Source organism: Pelodiscus sinensis, chromosome 24 (genome assembly GCF_049634645.1).
Source record: "Pelodiscus sinensis isolate JC-2024 chromosome 24, ASM4963464v1, whole genome shotgun sequence".
NCBI lineage: Eukaryota > Metazoa > Chordata > Testudines > Trionychidae > Pelodiscus > Pelodiscus sinensis.
Genome location: NC_134734.1, coordinates 17,314,046 through 17,332,601, shown reverse-complemented (window position 1 = coordinate 17,332,601; position 18,556 = coordinate 17,314,046). Strand labels below are relative to the sequence as shown.

General features: G+C 45.0%; 1 long non-coding RNA gene across 2 annotated transcripts in view; it reads right to left on the bottom strand.

Annotated features, from left to right (window-relative positions):
- The window catches only part of LOC102462559 (uncharacterized), a 72,696-nt gene that overhangs the window by 44,296 nt on the left and 9,844 nt on the right, over positions 1-18,556 (bottom strand). The window contains exon 1 of one of the 2 annotated variants that reach the window (XR_012897456.1): positions 16,976-17,112. The exons of the other annotated variant lie outside the window; for it this stretch is intronic. This is a non-coding gene — a long non-coding RNA (uncharacterized LOC102462559). Of the gene's footprint in view, positions 1-16,975; positions 17,113-18,556 lie in introns of those variants that run through there. 2 annotated transcript variants of the gene reach the window in all.

Genomic DNA, 18,556 nt, shown 5'->3' with positions numbered 1-18,556 from the left:
AAGCTGCAGCTCTCCACTTTTGTACCTGCAGGTATCTGTATCCACAGATGTGACTCTCCATGGCTCATTTTTGAGGACAGGGATGCGTATAAAAATGTTGTATCAGTGCAGGTCTGATGTACAGCCCCTAGCACAGGTGTGGTGGGCACCTCTAGGTGCAACTGTACGCCAAATACTAATGAAAGCACATCCCAAAGTAACCCTGACTTTTGGCCATTCCTATAGAACATCAGCATTGGAAAGAAGAGGTAATAGGGGTGATCTTCCCCCTTCTCTGTATTTGTAGAAGTCTTGGGTGCAAAAATAGAGGCAACAGGCAGCTCTCCACCCATCCACCGACCCACCCACCTTCTTGGACTTAGACACGCAGACTGGTGGGGGAAAGGGCAGATGTTCAAGCATTGTCCCTCATTCCTCCATAACTTTTTTCCACAATCTTCTCTAAAAGTCTGAGCAAGGTTGGAGACTTGGGACCAGTCCCTTGCATGAGCCTGACTCATGCAGCCCATGTGTGTCTAACTCTCGCCAATCACTGCACTATAATCCCATTGCATGTGGCACAACTTAACTTCAGCAGCCTTGCCAACGCTTGTGGTTTTAACAAGTCTCCCACCACTAGCTGTTTTTCTTAACGCCTCAAGTCCTGGACTTAGAATCAGAGCCCTCATCTATACTGGAGAGTTATTTTGAAATGACCCACCCTTATTTTGAAATAATAAACGGCACATCCACACTACCAACCCCATTATTTTGAACTAACCAGCCCGTTATTTTGAAATTTGTACTCCTGCTTTCCTTGGAGAATAACCCTAATTTCAAAATAGAAGCAGTGGCGAGTCCACACTGCTGCTATTTCGAAATAACTATTCCCCAGAGTAATTTGATGTACTCCCCGACTTACAAACACACCGACTTATGACTATCTGTACTTACGACCAACCTCCCATTAACCCCATCATAATATTTTCAAGTTGAGAACCATGTACGTCAAGTTTTTCGAACAGCGCGGGCAGCACGTTTAAGGGTATTTCCGAGTTATGACCAAATCGAGTTATGACCAGGTGTTCGGAACGTAACCCATTCGTAAGTCGGGGATGGCCTGTAATTACTCCGCAGTGTTTCCAGGGCCTCTAAGTTGAGGTAGCACATCCACAATAACGGAGACTGTGTTGGACTAATTTCAAGGATCCTCCATAGTGAGGACACGCTATTTCCATGTTATTTTGGGAGCTATTATTTTGAATTTAGTTATTTCTAAATAATTTCCTAGGATAGACATGCCCATAGAATCCTAGAACCGGAAGGGACCTCTAGAGGTCAAGTCCTGTTCTCTACCCTCATGGCAGGACCAAGCACCATCTAGGTCATCCCTGACAGGTGTCTGTCTAACCTGCTCTTAAAAATCTCCAATGATGGAGATTCTACAACCTCCCTGGGCAATTTATTCCCGTGTTTAACCACCCTGACAGTTACGAAGTTTTTCGTAATGTCCAACCTAAACCTCCCTTGCTGCAATTTAAGCCCGTTGCTTCTTCTCATCTGATGTTAAGGAGAACAATTTGTCTCCCTCCTCCTTGTCACACCCTTTTAGGCACTTGAAAGCTGTAACCATGTCCCCTCTGTCTTCTCTTTACTGATTAGACCAGGCCAGAATCTCTCATCTATGCTTAAAGCTTTAAAAATCCAAAACTGAAACACACCACTGACCGACACAGCAATTCCAATTAACACCCCCCCACACACACACACAGACACACACACACATGCTGTGTAGACACAATCACTAGGTTGATTATGTTATTATCCAAAAATCTCATGAGTTTTAAGACAGTCTCATGAATTTTCCTGGGGCTTCAATCCTAATTTTTGAATGTCTAAGGCAAGTGAGCCTTTCACATATCAGCCCTTTCTCTGGTTTCTCCATAGCGCCCGCAGGCACGAGTGTTCGAGAGTCAAATTTGCCCAGGACCCCCGTTCCTTAAGAAAGCAGGGCTCATTTGCCTTCTACAAACTCTGCAGTGGCAACAAAAGGCCCTTTCAAACTCTTCCAGACGCAAGTCCTTCAGCTCAATTAGTCAGGCACACAGACACACAAAAAAAGCCTTCCATTCAAGCTAGTGGCTAGCTGTGGAGGACAAGGGGAAAGAATGGATCTTTCTCCAGCGCTTTCATTGGGTGTCATAACAAGCAGAAAGACCTCTTATTGGGGGATTATTGGAGATAAGAGCCCCGCTGGAGAAGCTGGCGCAAAAGCTGGGATGGCAAAAGCAGGGGGAAGGGGTGGGGGGGAGAATAAACATTTGGAAGTTAAAATTGCCAAGCTCAGGAAGAAAGAAGCTGATCACAATTCCCCCTCTCCACAACTTTTATTTGGCATCTTATTCTAGCATGATCATTCAAAAAAAATCAGGTATAGGGGGGGGGGGGGACACTGATTCTCCACTCCTTTGTGTAAATTATTTACACAAGTGCAAAGTGAATGGAAAATGCTTCCACGTCACCATGGAAGCATTTCACGGCCATTTTGCACTGGTTCAAATGCCCACACAGGATTCAAGCCAATGGACAGTCAGGTCCCATTAACAGCCCACTCCCTTCCATTTGTTCCTGTCTGGAAGAGAAAAATAACTCCCGGTTGCTGGCGCTGATCGTGACTTTCACCGGATTTGGTGGTTTTCCTCAAGCCTCGGCCCCCTGAAGACACGCGAAGTCAACGGGAGTTAAGTGCCTGAACCCCTTTGGGGATCTGAGCTTAAGTGTCTCACCCTCCTCATCAGGGAGAAAAGTTTCGAAATATGGCCTGTGTGTAACCCTAGACGCTCTGAAACTAGAAGACAAAGAGAGTTTGGTTTAAATCTCATTTTTGAGGCTATACACAGGATTTTGGGATGCTCACAAGGTCAATACTGGGAGTAGATCAAGAGTGACTAGTGATTTGGGATAGAGATACAGCCATGTTAGTCTGGTCTAGCTTTTTATTATATATATATATATATATATATATATATATATATATATATATATATATATATATAAATAAATAAATAAATAAATAAAAGACAGAACTATCTTATTTGAGCCCAATTAAAGGACCATGATGTTCTGAAAGCCAGACTCATCTGAGGTATGTGAAGTTAGGCATCAAAAGGATTTTTTCAAATCTGTCTAAATACTTTTTTTTTGGGGGGGGGGGGGGAATGGATCAGGGGAAAGGGGGGGGAGAGGGAGAAGAAGAGAAGTGATCATTGCTCACTTCTGTTTGCACGACCTTCGTGCAATATTCCCCTCTCCCCAACGAAGAAGAGACATTGACATGCATGAGCAGAAATCCAGCCCATGCTTCAAACCTGAATCAAAGTCTGATGGGTGGCAAGGAAGAAAGTCAAATCATGAAGCTTTTGGAGGACTAGGTATTTAGGTTCCTATTTGGAGAGAGACCATTTTTAAAGGAAAGGTGCTTTGCACAATCTGGAAATCAGGCCCTTTAGAAAGTCTTAATTTGGGAAGCCCAAAATTGAGATACACACAAAAACCCAACTATGACTCACTTGGCCCCTGACTTCCACACCTGGTCCTTAGTATCAGAACGAGCTCTTCTCCACAGCTACTCATGCAAATGTCAGAGACTGCTGTCCAGCTAGGCCTGGGGTAACAGTGCTGTTACCCCAAGAACACAGACCTCCAGAAAGGTTCTTCAGACCATGCAAAGGGCCTTCTAGAGGTACAAAAGCAGAGGAGGGTTTGGTAACTCTCAGCTTGAAGAACAGATGCCAAGGGGGGAATAGGGCAGAGGTCTATAAAATCATGAACTGGTGTGCAAAAAAAAGTGAAAAAAGAAGAGTTATTTACTCCTTCCCATAGCACAAGAACTAGCAGGTCTGCCAAGGTAGCAGGTTTAAAACAAAAAAAAAAAAAAGTATTTCTTCACACACTATACAGTCAACCTGTGGAACTCCTCGCCGGAGGATGCTCTGAAGGCCAAGACTATAACAGGATTCAAAAAAAGAACTAGATAAATCCATGGAGAGTAGGTCCATCAACGGCTATTAGCCAGGCTGGGTAGGGATGGTGTCCCTAACCTCTCTGTCAAAAGCTGGGAATGGATTACAGGGGATGGATCACTATGATTCCATGGGCTGTTTGCTCCCTTTGGAGTACCCGTCATTGGCCGCTGTTGGAAGACAGGACATTGCCCTAGATGGACTGTTAGTCTGACCCAGTGTGGCCATTCTTATGTTCTTAACTCCTGGATGAAGATCACAGCTAGACTTTAAGAGAAAAATTCATATGGAAGTGAACGATCACACTTTCAAAGTGCCTAATGATGCAAATAGGTGCCTAGCATGATTTACAAGAGCACCTAGGAAAGCAGGCTCCTAAATCCCACAGAAAACCAATAGGAGTTAGGAGCCCAAAGGAGGCTCCGAACCAACAGGAGGGTTGATCAGGCCTCACATGCATAATTCCATTCTAGCAAATCTCCTGCCACAGGGAGAAGCAAAATTCATGTAGAATTTGTTTTCCTAGAGCTAGCCAGGAAAATTAATCCAAACTAACTAAAGGGCTGTGACTACACTGGCCACTTATTCCAGAAAATCAGCCGCTTTTCTGGAATAATTTGCCAGCTGTCTACACTGGCCCCTTGAATTTCTGGAAAAGCACTGATGGATCACATGTAAAATCATCAGTGCTTTTCCGGAAAAACTATGCTGCTCCCGTTCGGGCAAAAGTCCTTTTCCGGAAAACTGTTCTGGAAAAGGGCCAGTGTAGACAGCAGAGATTTATTTTCCGCAAAAAAGCCCCGATCGCGAAAATGACGATTGGGGCTTTTTTGCAGAAAAGCGCGTCTAGATTGGCCACGGACGCTTTTCCACAAAAAAGTGCTTTTCCGGAAAAGCATCCTGCCAATGTAGATGTGCTTTTCCGAAAATGCTTATAACGGAAAAGTTTTCCATTATAAGCATTTCCGGAAAATCATGCCAGTGTAGACATAGCCAAGGTGTGAATTGGAAGTGGATTAATTAAACAGCATTAAAACCCTTTTGGATGCCCTCAGTGAGAATTAACATGGCCTTAATTTGGTTTAATTTGATTCACTTTGGGGGGTTCACATAGGGGTTTAATGAAGGTTAAGTCCCTTCAAATTCACACTTGTAGTAGATTTGGATTAACTTCCTGGATCTCCCATGTAGACAGACCTTATGTCATTGTAGAAGGCCCTTCCCCAATTCCCCCCTCTCCAAACTGCATCCAAAAGAAAAGGCGACTGGAAGGAGTGGGTGAAACATAACTAAAAGATATCCTTTGTTTCCCCACCTGTAAAAATATCCCTTCCCTGGAAAGGAATTTTCCTAACTCTGGATGCCTGGGGACAGTGCTCTGTGGCCCTTTGTCCTCTTAGGGGTTTTGCTGACGCTGGTGGGGCTGCACCACCTTGTGATACACCAGCTTAGGATCTGCCCCATAAAACTCCCACTGGGGCTTGCTCCATGGAGTGCCAGCCCCAATCTGTACAGCTCACCTCCGTTCCATTCTGTCTGAAGGCATCGGATCCCTCGCTCAAGCCCCACAAGGCTGATTATCATGAAGTGCCTTGTGAGAAGAAATGTGTCTCCTGTGCTCTGCTATTTAACCCTTTGCGGCCACAGCTGCACCCTTTCTACTTCTGTTTGGACTCTCGCCGATCAGCTCTTCAGCAGGCATCCATCGAAATGGCCCCATTTAGTTCAATGGGGCTTTGCCAAGTCACACCTGGAGAGGATCTGGCCACCTCTTTGTTCTTTTGGGAAAGGACCTACCATGAGCCCTGCATGGGTCTGGAAGGAGCAGCACTCCCCACCTTCCAAGCACCCGTACAAACTTTCACCCTTCCTCCCCTCCACTCTGCAAAGGAATTGACGGCGCATTGGCCCTCTTGCACCGATGGGGCCTCGGCATCACAGAATCGGAGGATCTAAATCGACTCCAGTGGGGGGTCAGGTCCATTTACACATGCTAAGGACCTGGCTTTTAGGGTCAGGTCAATCTTTAGCATCACTGCATTCAGCCCAGTGGAATTACACCACAATGCGGGTGGAACTAACTTCCCAAGCAACCCTGCCAGCCGAGCTCAGGGTGTCAACCAGACCACTCCGAGCAGACAAAAGCACACTTAGGATTTATAAATTAGGGCTTTCTGCAGGGATTTTGCCACTTCTTTGGGTCACAGAGTGAGTTAAGACCAGTATCCTTATAGACAGAGCCCTGCAGATCACTGCAGGCAACCGTGAGCGCGGACACGGGTCTGCGCGGCTCCTTTTGGCAGATACAGAGGCAGATACCAATTTTGTATCTAGAACCCTGCAAATCTGTGGATCTCCGTGGGTGCGGGTATCTGCAAACCATTTTTGCAGCTGCAGATGTAGATGCCAGTTTTGTATCTCAGGCCTCTGCTTATGGGGCCAGCTCACATAATTTCAGTGGCCACTTAAAGAATTTGCCATACATCATCAGCGATCCGACACTGAGTGCACCCTTCCTCCTGGGAACCAGAGGGGTCTGGGATTATTCAGTCTGTCAGGAATGGGTTTGCAGTACCGCCAGTGTGAGCATGACATCTCCCACGGTCTCCCCTGCCCCATCCCTTAAATTGCCCCAAATCTTAGAAACCTTAGCGCCGTAATCACGTAGTCCTAGTCTCCCACGGAACATACGCTCCCATTTCGACACACCCAGCTATTTCTGGTCAGGCATGTGCACTAAGACTTGATTGCTAGTTATGCAAACCTCTCTTTGTACAATGCAATAGGGTCTGAGAGCGAAAATAAACTGCATGCTCATCCCATGTACGTCATCTGGCAATGCCAAGGGCTCCTAGCATAGATCCAGGCCCAGTGCTCATTTAGAATTAAACCGCGTACTCCTAGCATTGCAGCTACTAGGCCAGATTGCGATCACCGTTACAAGGCTATCGATGCCATGTAACTTCACCCGGCATGTTCACCGCTGTTGGACTCCGGTCCACTCTCTAACGAGAAGAGATGGGCTTGAATCCAAGCCACAGATCTGAAACTGCTCCCCTCCCCCAGGTGTTTGGAGGTGTTTGGACCACACACACCCAGCTCCCGCCCCAAAACCGGGCCCCTTCCAACGCTCCAGTAGCAAAATCTGCAGCTTACGTCCACCACTATTAACAATATTTCTGATTGTGCATTTCATCTTCCCCAACGGTGTTGCAAACACTAACACTTGCAACCTTCCCAGTGCAGGGGTAGAACAGTGACACTCCCGTCTGCCAAAGAGAGGTGGTGAGGAGGGGGAAGGAAACGAAGCAGGGAAAGTTAGAACTCCAGGTCATAAGTTACGTTCTCATTCACTTCCAGGCCCCTTGACGCTGCAGGACGATCGTGTAAATGAGAATCAGGTCCTGCCTATTATGGGTGGCTCGCGGATGCACATTTCTGCCATCCAGCGCTCTTCAAGGCACCCAGCTAGAGCTGATGCTGTCATATGAGCCTAGGCCAGCAAAATCTTCCCTTGATTTGCTTGGGTGCGCAGGGAGGATGGGGACACATCTTCCAGCCTGCTGACGGATACCAAATACCCTAGAGCAAGCTCCGCATCTCCCCCATCACATCTAATCACCGCCTGCTGCATCGGAGCGACCTTTCTAGTGGACGGCCGTCTCTTCGGTCTAACCTAAGAGCTAATGGGTCCACTTCAGGCCACTGGCAGCGTGACTTTAATCGGCTGCCCCCCCAGGGGGCCAAAAGTCCAATCTGGTCCCCTTGCAAGCTGTCCAACACCTCCCACAAACTCAGGGAATGGTTTGAAGCAGCCCTCCCCCCCCCACCCTCCTTTCCCCCCCACACAATTATTTTCCTCAAAAACGGCAGCATAGGGCAGCTGAATTCCACCGAATAGAGCTAGGAGGGCACTTCAGGGACATGGGGTCTAAGGCGGCCATCACACCACCAGGGAAAACGAGACCAGAACCACACAGCACCCTTCAAGGAGCGTGGGATCCCAAAGCAGTCTAAAGAACCCACTACTGCCACTAACCCTGAGCGGTGACATTCCTTGTCAGCTTCTCCCCTACCAACGCTTAGTGCCGGCAGCAAGAGAGGCTGCAAGGCCTACTTGAGCCAGTCACATGATTTATTCAAAGGCTTTAGCTACCCGGGAGCTCACAGGGTTATTCATCGTGTCCCACATGCGCCCGTTCCCACAAACTCTGCCACTGGCTGGAAATGAAAGCACGGGCCTGAGCTAATGCGTATGGCAGCTTAGCTCTCCCACTCGGCCAGTTTATCATAATCCCGACATAAAAATCACTCCCTTGAAAACACTGAAGCCCCGATTGTTTGAAGAGGGAAGATTGTGTTCTCTGCACAAAGACGATCCCCCCCCCCCTTTCCATTCATCATTCCTCCCCTCCCACTCCTGTTTCAACAGCTGGGGGTTTTAATAAGCATTTTGTCCTCCGATAGCACAAATATAAGGAATCCGCTCTCTTTCCCATGGCTCAACGGGTCCCACCAAACCCAGGAAACTGAAGTGATAGAATCATTCCACAGATCCACATTATATCGGACCTGCTGCCTTTAAGCAACTCACAGGAATTCCTTCTTAGGAGTGAAGACAGTCTTTTGGTTAAGATCTGGAAGTGGCTTTGCAAGATCTGGGTTCAATTTCCAGCTCTGCTACTGACTCTGTCTGACCCTGGCCAAGTCACTTAGGGTACGTCTACACAGCAACATTATTTCGAAATCACTTAGCCCGCGTCTACACAGCAGGCAGTTATTTTGAAATAATGTCGAAATGCTGTCAAGCTGGAGGACTTCTTACTCCAATTCTTGTAACCCCCTCTGTACGAGCAGTAAGGGAAGTCGGAGGAAGAGTGCTCTATTTCGAAATACACAGTATGTAGTTGCTCTGAGTTTCGAAATAAGCGACGCAATTGATGTGGCTCAATTTTTCATCACTTATTTCGAGTTCAGCCCTGCTGTGTAGATGCACCCTTCAAGAACGTGAAGGAGACTCTAGTTTACTCACATTTTAGAGAGGTCTACACTACAAGGAAACAACTCATGGCAGCGAGTTGTTACCCACACACCTAGGTTATGTCTACACTCGCGGCTTCTTGCGCGAGTAATATGCAAATGAGGCTAAGCGTGGAATATTGCCGAGCCTCATTTGCATACCTAATGAGCCACCATTTTTTTTCAGAAGAGGCTCTTGCGCAAGAAGGAGCATCTACACTGCCCCTTCTTGGGCAAGAAAAACCCTCTTGCTCAATGCCGTTACACCTATTACTTTTCTGGAAGAACGGCCTTGCGCAAGAGGGTCTTTCTTGCGCAAGAAGGGGCAGTGTAGATGCTCCTTCTTGGGCAAGAGCCTCTTCTGAAAAAAATGGTGGCTCATTATGTATGCAAATGAGGCTCAGCAATATTCCATGCTTAGCCTCATTTGCATATTACTCGCACAAGAAACCACGAGTGTAGACATAGCCCTAGTGTGGTTGACTCTCTAATGCAGTATCACCTAGACCACAGCAACAGATAAGAACAAGAGACCTCTACAACATGGGCTGAGAGCCAGGCAGCTTTTAGCTCCGAGGATTGAGGCTCCTGTACTAAGCTCCAGAGGTCCCAAGTTACACTCCCTCTACTGGGCTACCTGCTATCTTTCTACTCAGTGAACCTGGGCTCTAAAACTCACTACCACACCCATGTCTTTAGTGGCATCACAGAGTTTTACTTAGGTCCCGATCCAGGATGTGCTGAACTGTACACTCTGCAGCCACCAATCAACTCCTTTTCAGGAATGCACTGAAGCACAGATTTAAATTCAGACAGCTGCTGATGGTCCCATTGCCTTCCACTGGACTTCAACCCCAGCTTAAAAGCCAGGACCACCCTGTGCAGTGCTGGATTGGGAAGTACGAAGCCCCCAAATCATGGAGGAACTGCAGCTTAAATGGCCATCTGCCTAACTCAACAGGATCAATTTCAACAGGAGGCTTCCAGGGACTACTCTAATACAAATGACTGCTGGTGTCTAGATCCAACAGTTTTGGGGGGACCCAAATCTTTTCTGCGCAAACTACAAACAAAGCTCTTACCATCAGGTTTCTGTGATGAACTAAGTCATTAAAAAGAAAGCAAAAGGGAGCTAAATCAAACATGTCTGTTGCATTAAATAAAGATTGCTTACCTATCTGTCCCACAGCATCTTGGAATCCTCAAATGAAACGATTGAATTCTCTTCTTTTTTTTTTTATCTAAATTTAAACTTTTCACCATCACTGCTCTGATTAAACAGATCTTTAAAATATCAGTAATTATCTAGGAGCAAATTCTCATTGACAGAAAAGCCCCTTTCCATCCTTCTAGCTGCACAAAGGGTCCTGAAAGTAAATAAGTGGAGTTTATACCCATTTAAAAGCCCCTTTAAGCCGGCATGGTCACATAAAGGGACCTTGGTGTAAATGCGAAGCAGGACTTTATAGGCACGAAAGGCCAAGATTTTAAAAAGATGATCAATGATTCTGCTGATACCCAGCTTGGGATGTCTTAAAGGGGCCTGATTTCTTTTCCAGTCCCACTCCTCAAATTTCATCCTGCCCTCTGAAAATCAGGATCTTGTAAGGCATGTCAAATTGGGAACCCCTCCCTCCACACCCAAAAAAAAAAAATCCTTGTTTGCAAGAGTTGGTCACTGGTTCTAATTCTATCCTCGTTGTTCAACTCCATTGAAATCAGTGATAGAATCCTAGAACTGGAAGAGACCTCAAGAGGTTATCAAGTCCAGTCCCCTGCCTCACGGCAGGACCAAGCACCAAGGATGTGATGTTGCACAGGGTAAAAGTTCCCATACAACAGCCCATGAGCTCCCAATGAGTCAGCCACAACAGAGAAGCTAAGCATGGAATAAACTTGACCTTGTTGGACCGACAGCTTAGAAAAAATATCACATGCAGACCCAAACCTTTTCACAAGAGATAGGGTATCAGATAAGGATTCTAGCCAATTTCAAATTTGGATCATAATAAAAAGCTTGTTTTCACATGGCACCTTCCATCCCAGACTCATTTTACAACCAAACAGCACATATATGAAATGCAATTACCTGGCCCACAGTACAACAGCAGAAGGATGATGATGTTTTTGACTAAGGACCAAGTTTATTCTATTGTATCCACGGACACATCTTTACTCTGGAAAATGGGGTACACAAACAAAAAAAAATGGCAGAAAGTGTCTGTTTTCCTCAAAGATCAATTGCTCACCCAAAAAACCGAAAACAAACAAAACAGTGTCTAAGAGTATGGGACCAAAATCTTTCTATATCCAGTTGCCAGAAACCAAAATAATTCTGTGTTTTTCAATGAACAGTTAACAATTGCCATTGAAAATGTGGTTGAAAGTGGAAATATTTTCAGAATTGTCAAAGTTTCTGAGGCTGGGGAGGAGGAGTTGAAGAAGGAACATTTTTGACCAACTCCATTCTTATGGATCTTTATTTTTGATGCAGAACAAATAGGCTTTAGGTTTTAAGGCCACAAACTACGGAGTGTATAACTGAGACGTACGAAGGAGAAGTCAGTAATGTGAGAATCTCAACGTAGGATTCCTGCTGACCATTAAAACACATCATTGTGTTCAACTGCTTTCCCCCTTACGTAATTCCACTTGCATCTAAATACATAGTGCCTTTGCTAGTCTGTGCCTCATCTTAGTACTGTTGGGCAGTGTTATCATTAATGCACAGTGACTGCAATAATTCCACCCCAGAAGTGGCTGCATTTCAGTGGTAGGGCCTAATATGCAGACATTCTGAGACCCTTTACTCCACTCCAGCACTGTAAAGTGGTCTCAAAGCACGTGTGAATTACGGCAACACTCCCTTTCAGACCCCTTTGTATGGCCAAAGAAATGATGGGGGATGGGGGGCTTACTGTAAAGGAGACCTTGACCTGTAATATTTTGCACCTTCTTTGTGTGAGCATAAAAGGTGCAGGGTGATAGTGAAATGAAGCCCGCTGGCTGTAAACTTCGGGGAGGGGGGGGGGGGGAGGAAGGCGTGTCTTCCAGATGAAACTCACTCTGTATAAGAGTAAAGGATTATTATTATATGGGGCATCTCCTCCCAAAGTGCTTCACCTGCAGACTGAAGAAGAATACAGTATTGCCATTTCTTTTTCCATAAATAAATAGCCACCTCCCTCTCAAGCATGGAACAGAACACAGAGAGAGCTAATCTCTCCTCGAGATATGCAGGCATCACTCCTGGGAACGTCAACGGGAATTGTGCCTGCCTAAGGAAAACAGAACAGACATGCTGAGTGTTTACCAGTCAAATCAGAACATCCAGGCAAGCTTAAACAGCAGCGTGTAAGCTGCAATTTGGATCAATGTCATGCCAATACCTTGAGATTTCTTATTGCAACTGGCTTGGCTGAAGTACACACTGGGGAAGCAGGTGAGAAGTTGGCACTGTTTGCCAGACCTGTATTGCTACGGTTCCGATTTCAGCCATTAGAAATGGGCAAATCTGGAACGGGGTAGCTAAGGCAACACTTAGCGATGTCCAGACATTGCAGGCAATAAGGGAGATCATCCACCCATCCTTCCTTCCTTCTCCAATCAGCTCCCCTTAGATGTTCTACACTAGACTGCACCTGAGACGCATGAGTCTCTTAAGACAATGCCATCACTATGGTGTATTGCCAAGTGCTTAGGAAGAAAATTCGACTCTCAGGAAGAAAATTCTGGCTCCGTCTTATTAGCAAAGGCTTGGAGGAAAGGGACAAACACCACCCCGAATTCACAACCTGAAATCTTGCTTGTGAGGCATCAGTTGGACGGATTCTCATTTAGACAGCGATCCCTTTACACCACGCTACCAGCATAAAGCGACCTTTAAACTGGGTGAATATTTACTCTGGATTTAAGGCTCCTTTGCCTTACAAGAATGACAACAGGCCATTCTTGTAAGCCGAATGCTGGCGCGGCCGCTCAGGACACATTCCGGTCCCGCCCAGCTGATTAGCAGAGCCGCCCACAGCTTGGTGTTTGTTTCTGCTGGTGGTGCACATGCGCCTTGGTGCATGTACAAAAAATTATTCCGAGCATGAATGGAAAAAGATTAGACGGAACATTGGGGGAGGGGCTCATCAGTGAGCGCTCATTATCTACATAGGCTCCAGCTCATCACTGCTTTACGTACTGCACCTGGCTCCTTTGTCTAAAGGGGTTTTAAGGAAGGTGTACATCTATGCCCACTTCCGGGCCCCTTCCCAGCGCTGGAGTATAAAGGAAAATCAGGGCCAAAGGGGCCCATTCATGTAAGCCAGACAACAGCACTTTGCCCCCAACACCCTTCCTCCTGATTGTTTATTATGAGCAATTAAAATTTCAGCCTTTCTAAATCGTTCCCCCTCCCCCCCCCCCCCCCCACTACAAAAAATAAAAAACGAACCTCAGGAATCAAATGAATGCCTGGTATAACTCCACTGACTTCAGTGGTATAACAGCAAGGGAGGAATTTTATCCCCGAGATCAGCTACCTCTGGCTAAATTATTCATTGTGAATTAAATCTTCCTCGATTTCTGATAATGTCTTTGCTATTCCCAGGCAGTTTACACCAACAAATTACAGCCTATGGGGTTTCCCCTCCATTACTGACAGCATGTGATTGGTCGCCTAACAAAATTAACACCGTATTGTTCCTGGTCCTTGATTGGATGACAGATTTCTTTTTAAATGGAGAGTAACCAATGGCAGGTCACCAGTCACCAACAACCAATCCTTTTGTTCATGCACAAGCCCCCTCATTTCTATGTGACTAGGGGCATTTACTCTACCAACGGCCATGCCTCCAGGGTTCATATGAACGAATGTATTCACCCAAGTGCTTGTGCATAGCAAATGTGTACATATGAGCAGACGTGCTGAATTCCAAGATGTGTCTTGCAAACGCTCCCCACTCTTCACCCACAGTCTTCAGACATCTTTACGCCCAACTGTTTCCCCAATGCCACCCTCTTAATGAGTCTGCTCTTTTGGGGGGAAAAGGATGCAGTTCTGGTAAAGCCTTGGATTGGGACTCAAGAGATGGTGGGCAAACTAAATGACTCTATTGAAGTCCCTGGTATAACTCCCACCAACCTCAATGTGGCTGGGATTTTGACTCTGAGTTTCCAGCTGTGCCACAGACTCGCTGCATGACATAGCCTAGTCACTTTGGGTCTGATCTGAACTCAATGGGAGTCATTCCACTGACTTCAGTGATCCCTATGCCTTACCTGACCTGATTCACTGTCATCTTGCATTGTCACTTAGTCTAGCCCCCAGTGGATGTGCAAATGCTACCAGACCAGACCAACACCACTTTGCCCCAGTGCAAGGAATGGCACAAGGAGATGTACAACAGAGAATCAGGCTACTGACAAATTGGAGTTTTATAAACCTCCCTACATCACAGGAAAACTGGGAAAATAGATTCATCGATACAGGATAGTTGCTCAGATACTCATGTGACTGTGACAATAAACTGGATCCACCTGGTCATCTCTAGCCTGATTCTGGCCTGCATATTTATACCTGCCTCTGGAAATTTCCACTACATGCATCTGATGAAGTGGGTCTTTGCCCACGAAAGCTTATGCTCTAACACTTCGGTTAGTCTATAAGGTGCCACAGGACTCCTCGCTGCTGTGACAATATAAATACCTAAATAGATGGATGGCAAAATAGCTAAGGGAGATTCCTCTTAGTGCAGGCATGTCAAACAGGCCTCTGCAGGGCCGGATGCAGCCCAATTAAAAATTTTTGCGGACCGCCACTATATTTTTATAAAAGAATAAAGTGCAGCCCGCTGGCTGCTCGGAGCTCACGGCAGGCCAGGCTGTTCGGTGCTCCAGCGACTGATCACGGCCGGCCAGGCTGCTCTGCGCACAGCACTCAGTGCGCCTGAGGAAGAAATGTGTGGTGGCAACTCCGGGACGCAGGCATTAGGTTGAGGGGTGCGGGTAGCGCTGGGAGTGCCTGGTTCTGAGGGAGGAGGGAAGCATTAGGTTAGGAGGCCTGGGGGGTGCCTGGCTCTGGGGGAGGCATTAGGTTAGAGTGGGGGTATGGCAGTGCCTGGCTCCAGGGGACAGAAGGAGGATATTTTGTTATCATTTTGGTTTATATTTATTTATTCTCAAATTAAAAAAAAGTCACAAAATATATATTCATTTTATATCAATAAATGTCAATTATGTTTATGCAAAATCTCAAACTTACGAAGTATCTGAAATTTTCACAGAAGCCTGTTCTATTTGATTAACCATGATCTATACTTGTTTTTATTTCAACAAAACAAGTTATGCATCATATAAAAAAATTAAAAGTACCTTAAATTTATATTTAAATTAAAAATTATTGTTCTGGGCAAATAATTTTACACATCAAATTATTGTATTGTATTAAAACAAGGCCTGAAAAATTATAAAATATAACTAAAACATCTATAATAATTATGATTTTCCAATAGAAGTACATTTTCTTTGGTGGCCCTGAAAGCTATCAGTTTGTTTGTGCGGCCCTCAGTAGGCTTCGAGTTTACCTGCTAAGACAGGCATGTCAGATTGCAAATAGATAGTATGCATGTGTTGAATTCTTGTGAGTTACCAGGATGTGACCAAGGAGGAAAAAAAATCTTGTTTGGAATCATCATATAAAAGCAGTGCATTATAAATGATTTGTCCTAAGATTTACATCAACAGCCAGGATAAGGTATTTCAATGCTGGTTTTTCCTGCTCTTTTTTAAAAGTTTCTGATGAACTCAGTCCACACAGGACAGAAATGAACAGGTCCAGCAAAGTTCAAGAGCGAATTCTTATTACACTCATTGCAGGAGAGAACTCACAGGAAGTTGCAATGTTACAAAGCATTCTTTTCCAAAATTACCTCCAGTGACATCATTGAAATTTAATTCTGACTTTTTAATTCATTGATTATTAAATCTGTGTCTTGGAACATAGTCTTGAGTTGTTGGGGTTTAAGCCTTGAGTTGTTGGGGTTTTTTAAGCCATTACTGGACTTTTGAGCTCTTTGAAATGCCATCAAGATCACTTTCCAAATAGTTTGTCATATTTTGCTGATGACGTCTAGGTCAACCAGTCAGGGCACAGTTAGTCCAAATCTTTGACTCAAAATTCCCATTCAAGGTAAAGTAGATAGAATTTGAGAAAACTTATCTAGAGCAAGTTGGGAGGAAATCCAAAAAGGGGGCAAAGATCGAAGTGAATTTGAAGTGAGAGGGGAAGAATTATGCACAATTCAGTAAAATCCCATTCATAAAGATTCACCCAGAACATAGATTTATTTTTGTTTTAAATTTCCAAATTTGGACACTTGAATCCTTTAAAATAAATGTGAATTTTTAAAAAATATTTGTGCAGCTATATTGCAAGAAAAATATAGAAAATTAATAAAACCATTTTCCAAATCATTGTACCACTTTTTCCTCATCCTGATCAATGATATATGATAGGGAACAAATTTTTTTTTAAATGTATATAACGGGATGGGAGTGGGAAAAAAAAGCAAGGGCCCATATTTTCAATGCAACCACTGATTAATTCTATGCTATACTGTTGCCACTTCGCTATGTACACTGCAATACTCAGGCCCGTAGATAAGTAAGGTTAAGTATATATAAGTAAGTATTTTTAAAAGACAACCCATCACAACCATCTATATTTTTATGCATTCCTTGGAGTGATCTGATTGGTTATGCAACTACAGTGTACCTTTCTCTATTGTTAGTGTGCTGATTTTGACCAATTCATCATTTATTAGAAGTTTTGCTTGTGCAATTCAATTATAGGAAACTAGATTCACTTAAGACAAGTGTTTTCTTGTTCCATGCATTGAACCAAATTACTTCTTTAAATTCTATGATGCAAATAGGTTCTTTAAAAAAAAAAAAAAAAAAAAGCCTACCTCAGGTTTTATTCCAGTTTCAAAAAGGTGACTTTCCTTTTCTTTCTCCTCTCTTTTCCTTTCTCTTTCTTCTTTCTTTTCTCCCCCTCCTCTTCCTTTCAGAGGCTTTATTTCTTCTCCACATCCTCCTCAGGCGTGTAATGGGGTTATTTTTACTTTCGGTTATCTAGCTTTATGAAGAATTGACACCACTCATACAGCTAGATAACCAAAGATAACAACCAACCCCTGAAGTCTACCGCAACAGCCGCAAAGCAAAAACAAAAAGCACCTTCTTTTTCTCCAGTAGGTTTCAGTGGCACATGTCTTTTTAGAAGGAAGAGGAAATAAATAAAAAGATGCAAATATTAATAATAGGAACCAAAGCATGGGCGCATCAATGCATTGGGGACCCTGATCCTGTAACTAATTGAAGTCAATGGCAAAACTCCCATTGATTGCAATGGGACAGGATAAGGCCAAGTAAAACACATTTTTTAAGCAAAAGTGCCGTGATTAGGATATCCACACAAAAGATTTAATTCTCAACTGGCTGCAGATTATTTTTTTATTCACTTCAACCGAGATAAAGTAACAATGTTAGGGTGGAGAATTAAAACCTTTCATAGACATTTTTACTGGACCAAGCTTGAACAAATTGGCAAAACTTAAAAAAAAAACAAGGCTCTGACATAGGTCCTAACTGTATCGATGCCTATAGCATTAGGTAAGTACAGAACACGGTCATGATTGCATTTCAAGAATGCGGGGGGGGGGGGGGGGTAGGAGGAAAAGGACTTGAAAGGGGAAAGCATCAGAGGATGCAATTTTTTTCCAAAGAGAAACAATGTCCAATAGAATAGGAGACGGGAGGATTGCAAATACAGAAGAAATGGGAGTGGGGAAGAGAAAATAGTCAAGCAGGCTCAGAATCAGCCTGCACGCACAAACACACACCTCAGCCCATTCTCGCTGAAATCCCCTCTTAAAAGCAGCTACTCCCTCCTAGGCTAAAAAAAAAAAGGCACTTACATAGGAGGGGGTGAGAAATAGCCGATTTCCTTGAAAACGCCGCGGGTTCTCCTCCTCCTTCTGCAATGGGGGCTCCTTGTACCAGGCGGCCTGGCCTCTGCTCCCCCAAAATGCCCCCCCCAGGATAGACTAGGAGGGCAAAGGCAACCCCCTCCAAATTTCCCCCAGCGGCTCCTGATGCGAGCAAGGAGAGCCCGACACATGCTCTGAGCTACTCTGCGCTCGCCGCCCGGTTTTGCTCCTTTTCCAACCCTCCTCCCCACCCAACTCTGCCTGCAGCCTCTGCACCGGGAGGGGGAGGGAGGAGAAGGGATGGGAGACGCACTTTTCATTCATTCTTTCACTCGCCCTTCCCTCGTCGCTGCTCCTGATTGGCTCGGGCCGGCCTGACGTCACCCGCCCTGGCTCCAACCACTTTGCGGCTCCCGTCCGTTCATCAATGAGCGGAGCAAAACTGGCAAGAGGAAGTAGAAGCCTGCACAGACCCACACACCCTTGCTCGGAGCCCATCGCGTTCCCCTGAGCAGCGGATTAAAATTGGCCAAAAACCGAGTTCCACATGCACATGAA